The sequence below is a fragment of the Felis catus genome, chromosome B1 (genome assembly GCF_018350175.1).
Source record: "Felis catus isolate Fca126 chromosome B1, F.catus_Fca126_mat1.0, whole genome shotgun sequence".
NCBI lineage: Eukaryota > Metazoa > Chordata > Mammalia > Carnivora > Felidae > Felis > Felis catus.
The window spans coordinates 84,152,299-84,170,534 of record NC_058371.1 but is presented as its reverse complement, the minus strand read 5'-3'; the positions used below and the strand labels follow the sequence as shown (position 1 = coordinate 84,170,534).

General features: G+C 35.8%; 1 protein-coding gene across 11 annotated transcripts in view; it reads right to left on the bottom strand.

The window, feature by feature from the left end:
• Positions 1 to 18,236, bottom strand: part of INPP4B (inositol polyphosphate-4-phosphatase type II B) — a 764,537-nt gene that overhangs the window by 176,760 nt on the left and 569,541 nt on the right. The window lies entirely within an intron of this gene.

The following is an 18,236-nucleotide window of genomic DNA, read 5'->3' as shown; positions in this document are numbered from 1 at the left end:
CCAATTAAAAAATGGGCAGAAGACGTGGATAGACATTTCTCCAAAGAAGACATACAGATGGGCAACAGACACATAAAAACTGCTCAATATCACACATCATCAGGGAAATGCAAGTCAAAACCACCCTGAGCTATAACCTCACACCTGTCAGAATGGCTAAAATAAAAAACTCAAGAAACAACAAGCATTGATGAGGATGTAGGATGGGGGGAAATGAAAACTGGTAAAACAACTGTGGAAAGTAGTATAGACGTCCCTAAAAAGTGAAAAATAGAACTACCTTATGATCCAGTAGTTGCACTACTGGGTATTTACCCAAAGAATAAAAAAAATACTAATTCAAAAGGATTTTGCACCCTATGTTATAGTAGCATTATTTACAATAGCCAAATTATAGAAGCAACTCAAGTTTCCATCAATCGATGAATGGATAAAGAAGTAGTATATGTATGTATACAATAGAATATTAATCATAAAAAAGAATGGAATCTTGCCATTTCCAACAACATGGATAGATCTAGAGAGTAAAATGGTAAGTGAAATAAGCTAGTCAGAGAAAGACAAATATCATATGATTTCACTCATGTGTGTAATTTAAGAAACAAAACAAACACATAAATGGAAAAAAAAGAGACAAACCAATAAACAGACTCTTAACTATGGAGAACAAACAGATGGTTATCAGAGGAGGTGGGTGTGGAGATGGATGAAATAGGCAAAGGGGATTAAGAGTACACTTATCTTGATGAGCACTGAGAAATATATGGAATTGTTGAACCATTATATTGTACACCTAAAATTAAATAACACTGTATGTTAACTACATTGGAATTAAAATAAAATAAATAATTTTAACACAAAGGAAGATATGAGTAATTTAGGTCACCCAAACATTAAAGTTTTATATGGCAAACAGGTAAAAAAAAAAATACAAGTTAAATAAATGTTTTCACTGGTAAAACTTCACAAAGATGACAAAAACTTAACTATCCTCTATATATTATATAATATATGTATAAATATATAATATATAAATATATAATATATAATATATGTATTAATATATATTATATATTAATACATATATTATACATTATATATAAATATATAATATATAAATATATAATATATATTATATATTATATGTTATATATATATTATATGCATATAATATATATATGACAATTCAGTTAAAAACCAAACACTAAAACCTCAATAGAAAAACAGCTAAATCCTAGACTTCAGCCATCCAAAATAAAATAATGTGGAAAAAAATAATGTGGGAAGGGCTATCTGACTAGGTCTGAAGGAAACACAAGATATTCCAGTAACCCAGTTTATTTACAATATAGCTGTAAAATATTTTAAAAGCCCATAAATGGTATAATCAGTTGTGATTTATTGGCCTCAGTTTCTCTCAAGAGGACAATTTAAGTAAATGCGGTATGCATGTTTTGTCTTTTCTTTATCAAAAGGAAGAGCTAATCCTGCCATTTAGGTTTTAATTATTACCTTTTATCTAATTCTCTAGCCTTTAGCCAAGTTAATTCAAATCATCAGAATGCCTTTTTAAATTATAATGATAAATAGTCTAACATGCTGCTTGGTTAGATCTCTTACTCATTTCTGTAACCTTTTACCAACAACATTTTCATGAGGCTAATTTAACCAGCAATAATGAACCTTCTTTGCTAGTTTGGCTGTGAAACATGCTAAATACCAAGCTAATAAATTCAGAAGATGTAGAATCTCTAACATCCTGTTAAATGTAAGAATAATGGATGGTGTGCAAAAATGTGACTTGCTTTCAAATGCTCGTAGCTGCCTTTGTTTTGTTTCAATGGGGATGCAGTAGAGTAGTGCTGCATCTTTTATCTGATGTCTCCACAATTTTGGCGAACATTAATCTCATTTTTAACTTTTCCATAGATTAGCTTTCATCACACAACATTTATGGGAGAAGAAGTGGTCAATTAATAGACAATAAGAGTAAAGAAAGTTCATGACCGAAGTTGAAGGGGGAGACTGAAAAACTGGAGAGTCAAGTTCTCTGTGTGCACTCAAACGGCCGGACAAATTCAAATTCAGGACAAAACAACAACAACCAACACAAAAAAATAATTCCAAAAGCCTGAGATATCTAAGTCAAAAGATCTGGGCAATTAGGTCAGATATGACATCGACAGCAACTGTGACATATCAACTTATTTTCAATATACAGTTAAAATGAAAATGCTAGCTAAGTATTCCTATTTAATACTCATAGATGCACCATGGGTTTATAATTCATGCTGTCCCTGAATCCTTGTCAGAAAGAATAATGAAAAGAGAGGGAATGAGGGAGGGAAGGAAGGGTGGTAATGAAGCTGCTGACGACATTGTAGGATACTGGGGTGGGGTACGTCTCCTTCCCTAAGAGAAACCTGGCAAAGCATGGTCAGAAAAGTTTAGTGTTCTTGGGGACTTGAGATAAGCTGAAAGGAGTCCATAATGTGTTGTTTACAATTTATTACACTCCTCCAATATGTCAAAAATGATATACAGAAATCTATATATGAGACTTGACATTCACTGCTCATTTCTGGCACTGAACAGCTACATGTTCTAAAAGGGAAAAACAACCAAATAAAGCTTCTCTGCATTGAAGAAAACCCTCGAGTACAGAGGAGCTATAAAATAAAAGTATAATAAACCAGAGCAGAGTAATAAAAAGTTAGAAAACAAAATGGGACATAGTAAGAGGGTAGTTGTAAGTTTAAGAAAAATGAAAGAAATTGATTACATTAATACACTAAAATAGACAAAGAGAGAAGGTACTTAGGGGTACTCAAATCAGGAAACTTTTCAGTTGGGAAGGTGAGGACTGTTCACACTACATTTTAATTTGTTACTCAGTGAACAAAACTTGGGAGTTGAAGGACCTTGATTTGTATCTCAAGCCAGGTTCTCTAGGAAGCAGAGACTGAGATCAAGCAATCCTAGGTCAGCAAAAGGGAGGTGAGAAGAGAAGTGCTGTAGGAGAAACAAAGTAGACATAAGGTGGGAGGTTACTGAGTTGGGCAGAACTTCACAAGAAAACATGGCTGGTTACTTGGTCATGTGAAAAAGCTCTAGATAAGTCATATGGAAGCAACGCACCTTGGAAAACTTTGTTAAATGGAAAAAGCAATATTTATATGCCAGTTCCTTACCACCTTCTATAGTATTTCATTGGTAAAGATTCATCCTATGAGACATTAACTCCTCTGCACTTCTGCTTGTGTCTTCTGGGTGGCCACTGGGGAAGCAATATCCCAGTGGAGATAGAACTGTCCTGGATCTAGTCATAGGTACCTGAACCATTCTGGATATAGATGCCATTGGGGACATGCTAACACCTGGTCTTCACCCTGAGGGAGGCTGATATAGCTGGTGGTGTTAGGAAATAAGGTGACAATGGTGGCAGCATCTGGAGCCCTCCATTGGGCAAACAGTTAAAACTTGAGGACAAGTTAAGGTTGGCCCATTATAGAAAAGTACATCAGCTGGGCCCAGGACAGGCCACCCCTTGTAGAACTTGCACTTCCATCACTCCCTGACATCCTTGTGGCATATAAAACATCATCCCTCATATCTTCCCTAAGAGGGAAGTTCAAGTATAATCCTTTGAAGTGATGACCAGATGCAATTCCCCAAAATGGAGTAATGAGCCAAGCTATAATATGAAATATTCCAGCGATCCTTGGGGCCTTAGTTGACATTCATCACCAATCTCTACCGCTCATTCTAGATTTTCCTCACATTCCTTTGGCACTTCAGCTGATCTGGGGTGCTGCCTTGTGAGGTGATCCAGACATTAATCCCAAGTGATTAGGCCCTTAGTTTCTTTGCTTTTAAGGAATCTTAGTTACTGTAATCTCCCATTCACCTCTGGGCATGGAGCACATCTAAGTGCCAGGCATATTTCTCTTCACTCAGATTATGAAGCAGCAGCCCTATTTCCTCACAATGATAAGTATCCCTTGCCATCTTTGCTGGTCCATTGTAGTAGTAAGAAATGCATGATAATCAGACCACATGTGAACCACACATAGGTTTCAGATAAGTGGGACTCTTTATGGCTTACTGACAGAACTGCCCCTACCCATGCCTCAAGAACTAGGATTCTAATTGGCAAAGTCTAAGGTGGTAGGGAAAAGAAGCACAACTCCACTAGTGGGCATCGTGATTGATTGTAATAAGGGCTCCCCCTTTTTCCGAGAGCTGAGTATTCTACCTGTGGTAGACATCCTCTATCAGCTGTTGGTTTAGCATACAAACTTCATCCTGGAGACCAGTCCTAAGGTTTTATTCCCCTAAAATGGGGCCTTAGCTGAGCCTCTCATGGTTAATAATGTTCCACTACTGTATTAGATTTGTGGCTTTGGGGTGGTAGGGCATGCGGTAATTTCAAGCTCACTGTTGCACCTCCTTCGTTATAGCAAGTATCCTTTGGTAGAAACAATGTTACGTGGGACATCATATCATTGGTCCAGGCATTCTGAAAGCTGTCAGATGTGGGTAATGGCAGTGGCACTGTGAACAGTAAAGGCATACACACATCCAAACTTTGTTTCACCTACTTAGGACAAATTGCCCTCCTCTCCAAGTTGAAAGAGATCTGACGTAATTGGCCTGCCACTAAGTAGTTGATGGGTCTTCCCTAGGAATGGCACTCTCTTAGCATTCACTATCAGTTATATATTAGTGCTTGGTTAAGCACTAGACAAAAAGTCTCAATGATATGTGCATCATAAATAAAACTCAAAAAAGCAAAATTATTGACATGCATAGATGATAAAGGTCTTTTTGTGTATGTATGTGTTTTTTGTTACTGATTTCCCCCATTATTTGTCATTTTACCAACATATGTTACAGGTGGAACATATGTGTGTATGCCACTTTACACCTGTCCTTCTGTCATGATTATTAGCATGTCTTTACTTTCAAAATATCTTGTTAGGCTGTCCAAGTTACAGGAAACCAAAGTTAATATAACTTTTTTCATCTTCTATTGTGATTATTAGCACGTCCTTATTCTCAAAATATCCTGTTAGACTGTCCAAGTTACGGGATACCAGAATAAATCTAACTTTTTTGGTATAGTTTTAAAAAATAACTATAAACTCACAGAATGTTACAGTTGGAAGGAAGTTCAGAGAATAATGTGAAACCTCTTGTTTCACAGATGGAAGCATCTCAGTGAAACAGCTTGTTTGTCTCTGAGTCACTAGAATACCGAGTCTTTTAGACTATAATCCCCGTTTCCACTCTTTTCCTCAGCCCATGTAATTCCCTGGTGTAAACACACACATACACACAAAATTAAACTAAAAAACAAACAAACAAAAAAAACCAGAGTGCCTTATTTATTGAAGGTACTTAATGAACATAAGCTGAGTAAATGGGGTTTGGAAGGAGTGGGGCTATTGACTTCTAGAACTACATTTGTAAATTTTCATGTACTTTTTTTTGTTTTAATTTTCATGTACTTTTAAAGTGAACTTTGAACAAAGGGTAAGTTATAGTTTGGTATTGTTATATCTGGACCTTTTAGTTAGAATGGTACAGCTACTAGGTATGCAGTGCATGGTAACTGATATTCCCTAAAATATGTTCAAGTGTATACTGGTGTCCAATATTACAAGACCCATAGGCAGAGTCTTTGCATGTCTCCACATTTATCTGGGTAGCAATCTTGGCATTAATGTTTCAGTTAAATAGTTACACATCTTCACTCTGCCTTTGGTGTGAATGGCAAAAGAGATGAGCTGTGTAAATGCATTTTTAATCCATAGAAAAATATTTTTAAAAATACTCCTTCCCCATCTATAAACATTCTCATTTACTCACAGCAACAACAGCATCTACTTTTAAAAGCTGTCTCCTTCAACTGCTACTTTACAACAATAACGGCAAAAATGTCTTTCTGGAAAATCCACTGCCCTCCTAAACACATACAATCTTTTATGAATTCATTACTTTGCTATCACTAGAACTCTACGTTTTAAAAAAATCTTCTAAGAGATAGGCTAGGACTCTCCTAGAGTCCAAGAAGTAGCCAAAAAAAAAAAAATGTTGAAAGAAAAGACTGAATATTCAAACACTAATAAGCTTAGGCCTCATACACATTAAACATTTTTTTGGCATTTACTGCCCTCCATTCCCTTTTACGTTGCTACCTGCAAAAATAAAAGGTAAACCAGATAAAATAAATCTCAAAGGAGACAGATGATCGCTAAGGCTTACTTGAAAAATATCTTTACACTCTGGATCTTGGCATTCCAACTGTAAAAGTGTGATATTCTTGATACTTGATGAAATATTCATGCCAATCTCTGGAAATAACCTCATGGTACACTGTTTGTCTACATGGCTTCTTTTGTCCTACCTTGTTTAAATATTTCAAAAATATAGGCTTTACCTCTTCCGCAAAATCACAAGTTTCAGGAGGTCATTCTGATCCTCTGAACCTTCCATAAAGGAACACACTACTAAGCATATAATATGCTTGAAACACCAGACTATTAAATAGTGTAAGGAGAAAAATGAGATTAAAAACAAACAAACAACTCTATGAAGAATGAAGGGAAATAACTGAACACAAAATCAGTTCCAGGGAAACCTGAAGAAAAATAGCCAAACCTGTTTTAAGGTTTTTACATATAATTCATAAAACATTGGAAGGAATATTAAATAGATGGATAGTTTTTAAACTTCTTTCCCTACACCCTGTGGCTCAGGGACAGGAGAGGGTATTGACGAAAGAGAAGTCAAGTACATGAACAGGCATCAGGACCTTTTCCTTATTCCAGCCAATCACCAGCTCCAATTGAATTTTTTCTGATTAATACTGAAATTGCATGTACAGATCTTTTTTTTTTTTTAATTTTATTTAGTTTTGAGAGAAACAGAAACAGCATGAGCAGGGGAGGGGCAGAGAGAGAGAATCCCAAGTAGGATCAGCACTGTCAGCACAGAGCCCGATGTGGGGCTCAAACTCACTTGAAACCATGAGATCGTGACCTGAGTCAAAACCAAGAGTTGGACACTTAATCGACTGAGCCACCCAGGTGCCCCCCGCCATGTATAGTTCTGTATGAAAAAAATAAGTTTTTCCTGCTAAAAAAAATAAAATTAGGTTTAAGATCACCAAAACAGAATATAGTTAAAAGAAGAGAATGTTTATCTTCTACTTACAACATAGTTTTAAAGCCTACTGATGATGTATTCAAGGAGAAATTCCAACAGCGGGAATATTTGCTCTAAGTCTGTGAGTGTGGCACACTTGCCTTATTTATCTTTGTGTCCTACCACAGTCCTTGGTTTGTGGGAAGTGTTGAGCCTGATGACTGACTGAATGAAAGGTTTGCTTACAGACTGTTGTTCTTCAATCTTCCTGAAATTTGAGATCAAGTCAGAATATAAACTAACCTAAAAGTAGAATGTTGAGCTCTGTCCCAGTTAAAATGAATAAATGCAATAGATAAAACGAGACACTGTTGAGTCCTCTAACCTTGTATGATCTAAGTCTGCAACTCTGGATTGGTCATGTCTTCTTTAGGGATAGAGAAAGACCTGAAAATGTATCTTCATATGGCATTCCTTACTGTGATGGTTAATTTTATGTGTCAACTTGGCTGAATCACAAGGTATCCAGATATTTAGTTAAATGCTATGGTAGGTGTTTCTGGGTGAGATAAACATTTGAATTGGTATACTGAGCAAAGTACCTTGTCCTCACTAATTTTGGTAGGCCTCACCAAGCAGTTGAAGGGGTTTAGAGCAACAGGTTGACCCCTCCCTGAGTAAGAAAGAATTTCTCTTGACTGGCTGACTTTGAAATAGGACATTGGCTTTTTCTTGCCTTTGCACTCAAATTGAAACAGTGGCTTTTCCTGGGCTTCAAGCTCACTGGCCTTTGGATTAGAACTGTATCATAGACTGTCCTGGGTCTCCAGTTTGTGGACTTACCCTGAAGACGTTAAGATTTGCCAGCCATCATAACTGTGTAAGCCATTCCTTATAATAAATCTGTCTGTCTCTGTCTGTCTCTGTTTCTTTCTACACACACACACACACACACACACACACACACGGTATTGATTCTGCCTCTCTGGAGAACCCTCACTAACACACTAATTATACAGGGATTCCATTACAAAGATTTCCCTCTGTTTGGGGCAAAATGTTGGGGAAATGGGGTGGAATGGAAAAATCTAGAGTGTAGTTCAGGACATTTCATGATCTTCTATCTCTCTTGCTGTATTTTATAGATACTCTTGATTAATCTTCAGCAAAGAAGAAAAGAATTCAATGGGAAAAAGTCTTTTCAACAAATGAGGTTGGACAGCTATATGCAAAAGAATGAAATTGGACCACTTTCTTACAACATAAACAAAAATAATCTCAAAATGGGTTAAGGACCTATATGTGAGACATGAAAATCCTAGAAGAGAGCACAGGTAATAATTTCTCTGACATTGGCCACAGCAACATCTTTCTAGACTTCTTCAAAAGAAAAATGACTATAGAGTTGCTTAGCTCGTCTAAGGGACATGCACAAGAAATCTCTCTAGTGAAGTCACTGCTCCACATGTGAGCACCTCTTTTACTAGGACTGTGAACCCAGAATAACAAAATTTTAAAACCTGAGTATGTAAATTCAAAAATTCCTGAAATTATGAAAAGTAATCATTGTAAGAAAGAGTAACTGAGAATAATAGTTAATTCATTTACAAGAATGTAGGAGGACCAAATAGCCTGATAAAAATTCATATACCAAAGGCCCAGTAAAAAAAGGCATTAAAATGTTATTTGAAATTGTTATTACCTCAGTAAATAGAAATATTTCCCCACAATGAGCTGCACAATACCACTTTGTACAATAAAAATAGCTATACAATTTAACCAGAGCCTTCTGGTAGTTATCATACTCTAAAACTATATATGCGGGCATACACGGGTACAAAGTGTAACAGCCAGGTTGCTTTCATTCATTGAGCAAAGTTAGACCTTAAATCAAACCTAAAAGAATCATAACAGAATTTACCCATTAGGGAAAAAAAATTAAACACTAAACAGTCAATGAAGAATAGATGACATAAATGACTCGGGGGTGGCTTCAATTTCATAAAGTGGTTGGGTGACACCATAAAGCTGAACAAAGTTCAACTAGATGTCAAGTTTCACAATATTTTTCACAGTATGTTCAACCCACAATTCAAACCGTCTGTGCTTGAACCCGTGTGGGGATAAAAATTGCAGCCATAAATCACAGGCTTTGAAAAAAAGTGCATTAAAAAAATGACAACGTGGTTAATGTTGCAGTCCGTGAGTCACTATTTCACTGAAAAATGATGGGATATTCTGAATGGTCACTCCTTCTGATTTTCACCTGACATTAAAATAAGCAGCCGTTGTACTGTATATTCAAGAAGGTTTCAAGTTATGTACAAAGACTAAACACTGGAACACAGTAACTGCAGGGTTTAGTTGTAATCACTGTAGCAGTTTGAACTGATGAATAGCCAGATTCCATCATTTAGTTTTATGGAACTGTGTTAGAAAACAATGAGGGATAAAAATAAGCATGTCTTATTCTATCTTAAAAGTCTATTTGCTGTTCCTGATCAAGGTGATTTGGTGTTTATTTACTTCTTCTTCTTCTTTTTTTTTTTTTTTTTTTACTGTTTACTTATTTTTGAGAGAGACAGAGACAGAGCGCAAGTGGGGGAGGACAGAGAGAGAGGGAGAGACACAGAATCCTAAGCAAGCTCCAGGCTCTGAGCTGTCAGAACAGAGCCAGATGTGGGGCTGAAACCCACGAACGTGAGATCATGACCTGAGCTAAGGCCAGTCACTTAACTGACTGAGCCACCCAGGCGGCCGGTGTTTATTTACTTTTAAGTAACATCTTATTTACACTTTGAAGTTTGTTTTCAAGTTATCAAAGATGGATGATATATATATATATATATATCATGATATATATATATATATATTTTTTTTTAATATCTTAAAGCTCAGTGTTCCACTGGTGTTTAAAGTGTGGCATATAATGTGAAGTCTGTCTGAAATCCACATATATTAAATGCATGTCTTTTCATTCTGGGTATCCATGAAAACTATGAACTGTACCTGAAAGTTCAGGGGGCCAAGCAAAAAAGTGTGCTGCCACTCTCAGCACCTTTCCATTACTCGTGCTCGTAAGCTTAGAAATTGAAACCATTTCAGGCTGTTTTTCCTTCCCTTTCCATTCCTAAACCTGGAGTGCCAGACACCTCCTAGTCAAGTTTCATAATTAGATGCCATTCAAGTGGCTCCACAAGATGCTTGGCAGTGAGTCTCTTTGGTGAGCACTGCAAGGCATTCCAAGTAACCAAAAATACTTCTGTATAGAATGTATCTCTTCTTTATTTTCAAAACAAACCTTGGACACAATCGTTCTAGAGCCAGCTGGACTAAGCACAATTAAAACTTCAGGTCGACTCAGCACATTTCAAGTGCTTATTAGTCACATAGTTATCATCTTCAAGTAGAGAACATTTCTAACATCATGAAAAGTTCTATTGAATGACATCGCTTTAGACAAATGAGAAGAATAGAATTGAGGAGTGAAGTGATTTATTGAATGCCATATTGCTAGTAAGTGGCAGAATCAAGACTTGTGCCCAGGTTTTGTGACTATAAATCTTGCTCTCTTTATTTTTTTAATTTTTTTAATGTTTGTTTATTTTTGGAGAGAGAGAGAAAGAGTATGAGTGGGGGAGGGACAGAGAGAGAGGGAGACACAGAATCTGAAGCAGGCTCCAGGTTCCACACTATCAGCACAGAGCCCGACAAGGGGCTCCAACTCACAAACCGTGAGATCATGACCTGAGCCAAAGTCGGATGCCTAACCCTTATTCTCTTTTTTATTTTAATTCCTGGTGAGTATGGTTTCTTCCTGAATAGGAAGCCTGAAATCTCTCACTTGAGGGACTCACCTGAATGCAACTTCTATTCAGCTCAACAGAGGGCTCACTCAAATATTTTGCTGAAGTGTTCACTTACCAGCCAGCCTTGGGTACCATAATTCCCAAGTATGTCAACAACAGAACAAAATTCTTATTTATTTTCTATTAATTTAAAAAATACGCTGTGTATATTATGGTTATTTATGTCAGGCAATGTAATAAGAAGTTAACAAATATTCATTCATTCAATATGCATAACAGCCCACTGAAATAGGTATTATTATTATCTTCATTTTACAAATGAGAAAAATTAAACTTAGAGAAGTAATTTACCCAAGGTCACCCAGATAGTGAGTGGCAGAACCATGATTAACCCAGGAGATATGTCTTTGGTGTCCATGTTTTAAACTAGTATACTAGATGGATTCTCCATTAGAAACATTGTACAATATGGGTGGCTCAGTCATTTAAGCATCCGACTCTTGACTTCGGCTCAGGTGATGATCTCACGGTTTGTGAGTTGGAGCCCCACATCTGTGCTGACAGCACGGAGCCTGCTTGGGATTCTGCCTCCCTTTCTCTTTGCCCCTCCGCTGCTTGCTCTCTCTCTCTCAAAATAAAATAAAAAGAAATTAAAAAAAGAAACTTTATACAATCTCATTCCCACTAGAAATCACTGCACAGAACATGTATCTTGATACTACAACTTGGAAAAACAGAATAAGGAAATCTTTTATCTTTTACCTGCAAATGTAAAGTAGAAAGCTTGATGTCACCCTTCTCATTCTCCACACTAAATTCTAACGGGCAGGAAGAAAGAGTTTTATACTGTAGTCCTTTTTTAGATGCCACTGTTGTTTATTCTACATCTGTGTTGTCCAGTAAAACTGTGTGTGACAATAGGAATGTTCGATAGCTGTGCTATTTAATATGATGGCTATTTAGTCATATGTGACTATTGAGCATTTGAAAGGTGACTAAGGTAACTACAGAATGGACTCTTAAATTTCATTTAATGTTAATAAATTTTAACTTAAGTTTAAATAGCCATATGGGGCAAATGGCTACTGTATTGGATAGCACAGACACAGATGGTCCAGCTGAGAACCTGTCAGGACTCCTTTCTTTCTTCTAAACCGCACGCTCACCTACTATCAGCGACATATACCAATCTATTCAGTCATGCAGGCCAGAATGCTTGAGTCATCCTGAGCACTTTACCTCCAGATATAATCCATCAGGAAGTTCTGTTGATTTTAGCTGCTTAAAAATGCACAGATGTATGTATACTTCTCCATTTCTCCCACTATCACCCTGGTCTAAGCCACTATAATTATCAGCCTAGGCAACAACAATACCACCTACATTGTTTTATCCCTCTACATTTGCCTCCCTTTTTCTTAAATTTATTTGAGAGAGAGAGAGAGAGCAAGACAGCACAAGCTAGTGCAAGCAGGGAAGGAGCAGAGGGAGAAAGACAGAAAGAATCCAAAGTCAGTGCAGAGCCCAATGCAGTGAGATCATGACCCAAGCCCAAAAGGAGAGTCAGACACTCAACCAGCTGAGCCACCCAGGTGCCCCTCCTCCGTTTTTCTAAATGCAACCATATCATTCTCTGATAACAGTTTCACTTGTTCTTAGGAAAAATATTGCATTAGTGAGGGCTTATTATATGCTAGATATTATGCTAGATTTTAGAAATAACACAAGAAAATTGACAAGTTCTTCCTTTTCTGTGGCCTAGAAGTCCCCAATTAATTTGCAGCCTGATTCTCATTCCAAAATCACTGTTTCAGCTCCAAACACACCAGCTTTGTGGCTGAAGACATGCCCAGCCTGCTTTTCTGCCCACTGGAAATTTGTGGTAATGCATGATGCACATACCTATGAGATGTTCCAGGTTAGTAAGCTAGAGGAGGTTAAAATAAATTATAGACTCAGTTGTGTGTCTGATGCACTATAGCATTCAGCTAAGATCAACAACAGCAATAGGTTTGCTATATGAAGTGTCTACTGTGTATGTGATTCTTTACATGGATGGTAAGAGTGGTTTCCACATACTAAAGGTCTATGAATGCATGTAGCAGGCCATGTCACATAGCTATTATATGTCACATAGCTAATTGTGCCATGTCACATAGCTATTAAGTAGAGTTTGGGAAAGCCAGCTTTCAAACCCAGAGCTGTACTTACACACACACACACACACACACACACACACACACACACACCTCAAAACAAAACCCTAGAGTCTCCTGATTGCTCATTTAATTACTACAGTAGCCTTATAAGACAAGTGATAATGTCATTACCTACAAAAATGTAGAAATTGAAAGATTAAGTAATTTTCTATAATCATAAGCATGTATTGAGTGGCAGAGGTTTTTGAACTAAGGTCCATAGTAATTCCAATTCTGTGTTTTTACCATTACAGCACACTTTCCCCTGCTCATTCCATTTTAAATAATCTTGGCACAATAGGGAAAAAAAAACCTCTAAATGAGTTTTGCCATATTTGCTCCTGTGCAGATATCGTAATATTCAAACAGCAAAATAAAACACATATTTCTATCGCCAGCTTGACAATACTAAGTGCTCTACAGGACCTCTCATTAAATGATACCAAGAATCCATAACAATGAACTTAATGGCACACAGCATCTGCCCTGGATCCTGGGAGGCGGGAGGGCAAATGCACTTTCCATGATAAATAACACACCACATAGTATTCCAACTGAGCATCAACACTGCATGAAGAAAAATGAACAGAAGAAATAACACTAATTGGATATGAATCACCAGTGGAGTCCTCATGTAATATTTTTTATTCCTCATTTTTGGATCTTTAGGACTAAAGATTTTTCTCAGAGTGAGCAAGCAAGAGAGACAGAGAAAAAAAGTACCACGAGAAACAAAGTGGAAGAGAACATTATAAAACATCTATGAGATTCATCAGTTTGAGGTCTATTTGATATATATGAGATTTAAACAGAATGACTGGCTCCCTATCACTTATACCACTGATCAGTGTTTTTTTAAGGTCAGTAAAGATTTTCAGTGTGCCTTTATTTTATTCAAGAATGCAAATGTTGATAGACCTCTCAAAAGGCATGTGGTTCAGCCACACCAGATTAAATAAGGCATGGGATGAGGCTGGAGAAGTAAGTAGACACAAGGTCCTGCTTGCCTCGTAGGCCATGTAAAGGCGAAGCCTGTCTGGTGATTAATAAATCTTGAAACAAAGTACATAAATTATATTTTAGAATGTTAGACCATGTCAAATGCACAGGCTGGGTCACTATGTTGTATAATCCTACCGTGTGTCTTTTTGTATCGTGAGGATGTTTTTGAACAAGAATTTACCTGAATATATTCTACTTTTAGTTTATAATTCTTAATACATAATCTTAACACTTAAAAAAAAAGGCACTTCTGTAGTATTATCATCTTGAAATAAAATGAACTTTTATATGAGATTCATAAAATGCATTAAGATAAGGTAGAAAGTGAGAAATATTTTCTGCATTTGTCTCAAACTAGATACAATGCTTAGGAAACCAATTTAACAGCATATGATAATATTTAAGTAAGCATGTAGAACATGTCTCTAAAACATCTATCTCTGTGCAACAGCTAGGCTTTCAGCCTGGAATTTCAAAATATCTTACCAAAAAACCTTTTTCATATATAAGAATACACTATGTTCAAGAAATAGATTTAAGATATAGATATATGTCTACATAGATACACTTATAGTTATATAATAATATAATAATAATAATGTAGCTATAATATGGCTATATTAATATCTATAATAGTAGAGGTATAGAATACAGAACACTTGACATATACAGTGTTAAAAAATTGTTTAACTTTATCGATATAAAATATTTTATCACTATAAATTTAGTATATGTACAATATTTACAAACACTAATATATAAGACAAAGCGTGTACATTATCCCTAAGAGGTAGTAATAAAACTTGAAAGTTTGTATGTCCCAAACACTATCACATTTTTCCCTACTAAAGTATTTTGGTTCATATTTTTTATATTTTATTTACAAGATTGTTTCTCTGCATCATACATATAATATTTATATTTTATGTAAAACCTAAGAAAGCCTTAAAGTTCATTGATATAAAATATTCTTATCTTTTCTTCTAAACTCCCAATGTACATGCCAGAAAGTTTCTCTTTCCCCACCCATGAGATCAAAAGACAAAAATGAATGACATAAATCAAACTAATTTTTCCCCTGGGGAGTTTTATGGACCATAGGGTTTATGTTCACTGAAATATTTCATTTATTTAAAACTTGTTATACCAAACTAGGTTTTCATATATTTTATAGTGTAGAAATGTACACTTATTTTTTAATATAAAGCCAAACACTATATGGCCATAGAACCTCCCGTCCAAATGGTTGTGTATGCACACCATGATTTATATATTTGTAGCTGTCATGAAACTTCAGCTCTACAAACACCAGCATTTTATCTAGTAACTAACATATTTCAGTGTAGACTGAGCACAGCAAACCTTTAAAGTAGGACAAAATCCAAAGAAAACACTCAACATAAACAAAATATGTGGCAACACTAGAACAAACTATAAAAATTTTATAGGTGGTAGTTTGGCAAGACCTACATGACTTGTTTGTGTGCAAGCCAAGCTGAAGGACAGTAAAACTTAAAGCATTATAAATACAGGCAAAGATGCACATAAACACACACACACACACACACACACACACACACACACACGCTTTCACGCTTTCTACATATTTAGAATCTCTGAGTTTTCTTTAACATGTCATTCTTCTTTTCTTTTCCATTATATTTCTTTTCCATAATAAATAAGCCAGTTGCCATTTCCCCTTATCCTTCAGGCATGCTAGATCAAATAACTGGTCTGTTTTTTAACACTAACCCTGTATGTATCATGATTATGAAGTAATTCAGTAAACTTCTCAAAAGCAAGGTGTTACAGTGAGTACTTTGTAAGCTGAACCTCCCCCTTCCCTTCCCAACACATAATTGTAGTATGGGTCTCAAGAGATTAAATATCAAGGAGGTCTCAAGAAAACTCATACTGGAAATCTGAATTTTATAATATTTTCAATCAGATGTGACCCATGGATTTTAAGAAGATAAAGCCACAGGCAGAAAAGCCATTAGTAGACAGTTGCACTATCACAGGCAATACATGATGGTGGTTGGGATTAGAGCAGGTGGAGTGAACATGTACAAAAATGAATAAATGAGATTTTTATGTTGTACACTTGAAATTAATACAATGTTATATATCAAATGTTTCAAAAAAGAGAAAAATAAAACAGAAAAAAACAACAGCACATAGTTCATGCAAAAGGCTGTTTCAAAAAAAGAAAGAAGATAATAAGGACAAAACTAGAAATAACTAAGACAACAGGAAGACTAGAATTGATAAGTCCACAAGAATTCTCTTTCAAAAAATCAATAAAAATAAAGTATATCAATCTTTACAATAAGCATACAGAAGTTTTTTATACATGAAAAACTAAAATAGTGTTTTGTATGCATAAAAGAGGATTTTATCAGGCCATATTCTTGAATATAAAGAGCAAAGATTCCAAATATTCAGTTCTTTTAAAAGTAATTTTGTTGTTGTCACTGTTTAATTTTCTTAATTACTTTGGTTGTTGACAATGGAGAAACATGGAAACTAGCAAGTATAATAAGGAGGTAAGAGAAATGGAACATTGAAAAAGTGATATTGAAAATACTAAGTTTTTAGAAATGCAGCTAATTTGGCATTTCATTTTATAAATGTAATCTAATAAGTCCCAGATAATTAAAATTTATTTCTTTTTAAGTTTTTAATTTAATTATTTTGAGAGAGACAGAGACAGTACAAGTTGGGGAGGGGCAGACAGAGGGGAAGAGAGAGAGAATCCCAAGCAGGTTCTGCGCTGCCAGCACAGGGTCAAACGCAGGGCTCGAAACCCATGGAGCCATGGGTTCACGACGTGAGCCAAAACCAAGAGCTTAACTGACTGAGCCACCCAAGCACCCCACCAGATAATTAAAATTTTAAATGTAAAACAATTAAACAAAAATGTTGAAAGTATTAATATTGAACTGAACTCAAAATAAAGGGAAACTTTCAAAGTACCCCAAAAGGCCACGGAGAGTCCATGACATTTCAGTGGTTTCCTGTCAGCCCATGATAGAAACCACTAGGCTTCCAAAAGACACTGCAAGGAATCAAGAATCCTTTTGTCACAGTTGCCATGAAAACAGAGTAAGCCCATCCTCATTTACCTATATATTTTCTTGAGGTAGGGAAGGGGGAAAACTTAAATTCTAAATGGTAATTTTCCAAAACAAAACAATAACAAAAACAAAAAACAAAACAGTCATCCACAATTTTTAGACCAAGTCTGAGGGAGAACTAAATTCTGAATAGACTTCGATGTCTGAATGTAAACTGTTTAAATTAAAAGAAATCAAGATATGGTTAGCTGGCAAGTCTATTCTTTAATTGTAAGAGCTTATGTATTTGCTTTCTATCGCTGTGTAGAAACTTACTATTCTAAAACCATCATCCAGAGATAACCATTTTTATTATCTTCATATACATGTAACTAACGCTCTAGTATGTTTCTAGTCTATTTTTCCTTCTAGTTATTTACATACCAATAAAAATTAAGATGCAATAATTTTCACTATTTAGTGTCCTACACTTTTATTTAACATATAGTAGAATCACAGGTTTATTCATAATACAACTCAGATGTGCAAGGAAAATTAACCATGATACCAGAGTATGATGGTCATAGGTACCATAATTCTGCTTCCCACAATAAGATTTATGAAAATGAGAGTAGATATAAAAAACAAAGACACAATATCCCTTCTTGGTAGTCGATTTAGAGGAAATTTACTGGGGTTTTTTTTGGCCATTTTCTAGAGTGTGTATATATCATTTTTTATGGAAAAAATCCAATATAATATAATATAATTTTCCCAGGACAGATTTCCAAGGATGCAAATGAAGTGCTTTGTACTGTTTAGAAGTACTAAAAGATAACAGCACTATGCCACCCGCAGTCTTCATCAAAGAAAGTAAGACAGTTCATCTAAGTTGTGAGGTTTAGGAGGAAGGTTGAGGTGAGTAAAGTACTTTCTGGGATCTGAGTAAGACTGGGGTTAAAAGAAGCTGAGAAAAGAACTTCAGAGTAAAGCTCTGTCCAGGCTGGAGGTTCCATCCAACC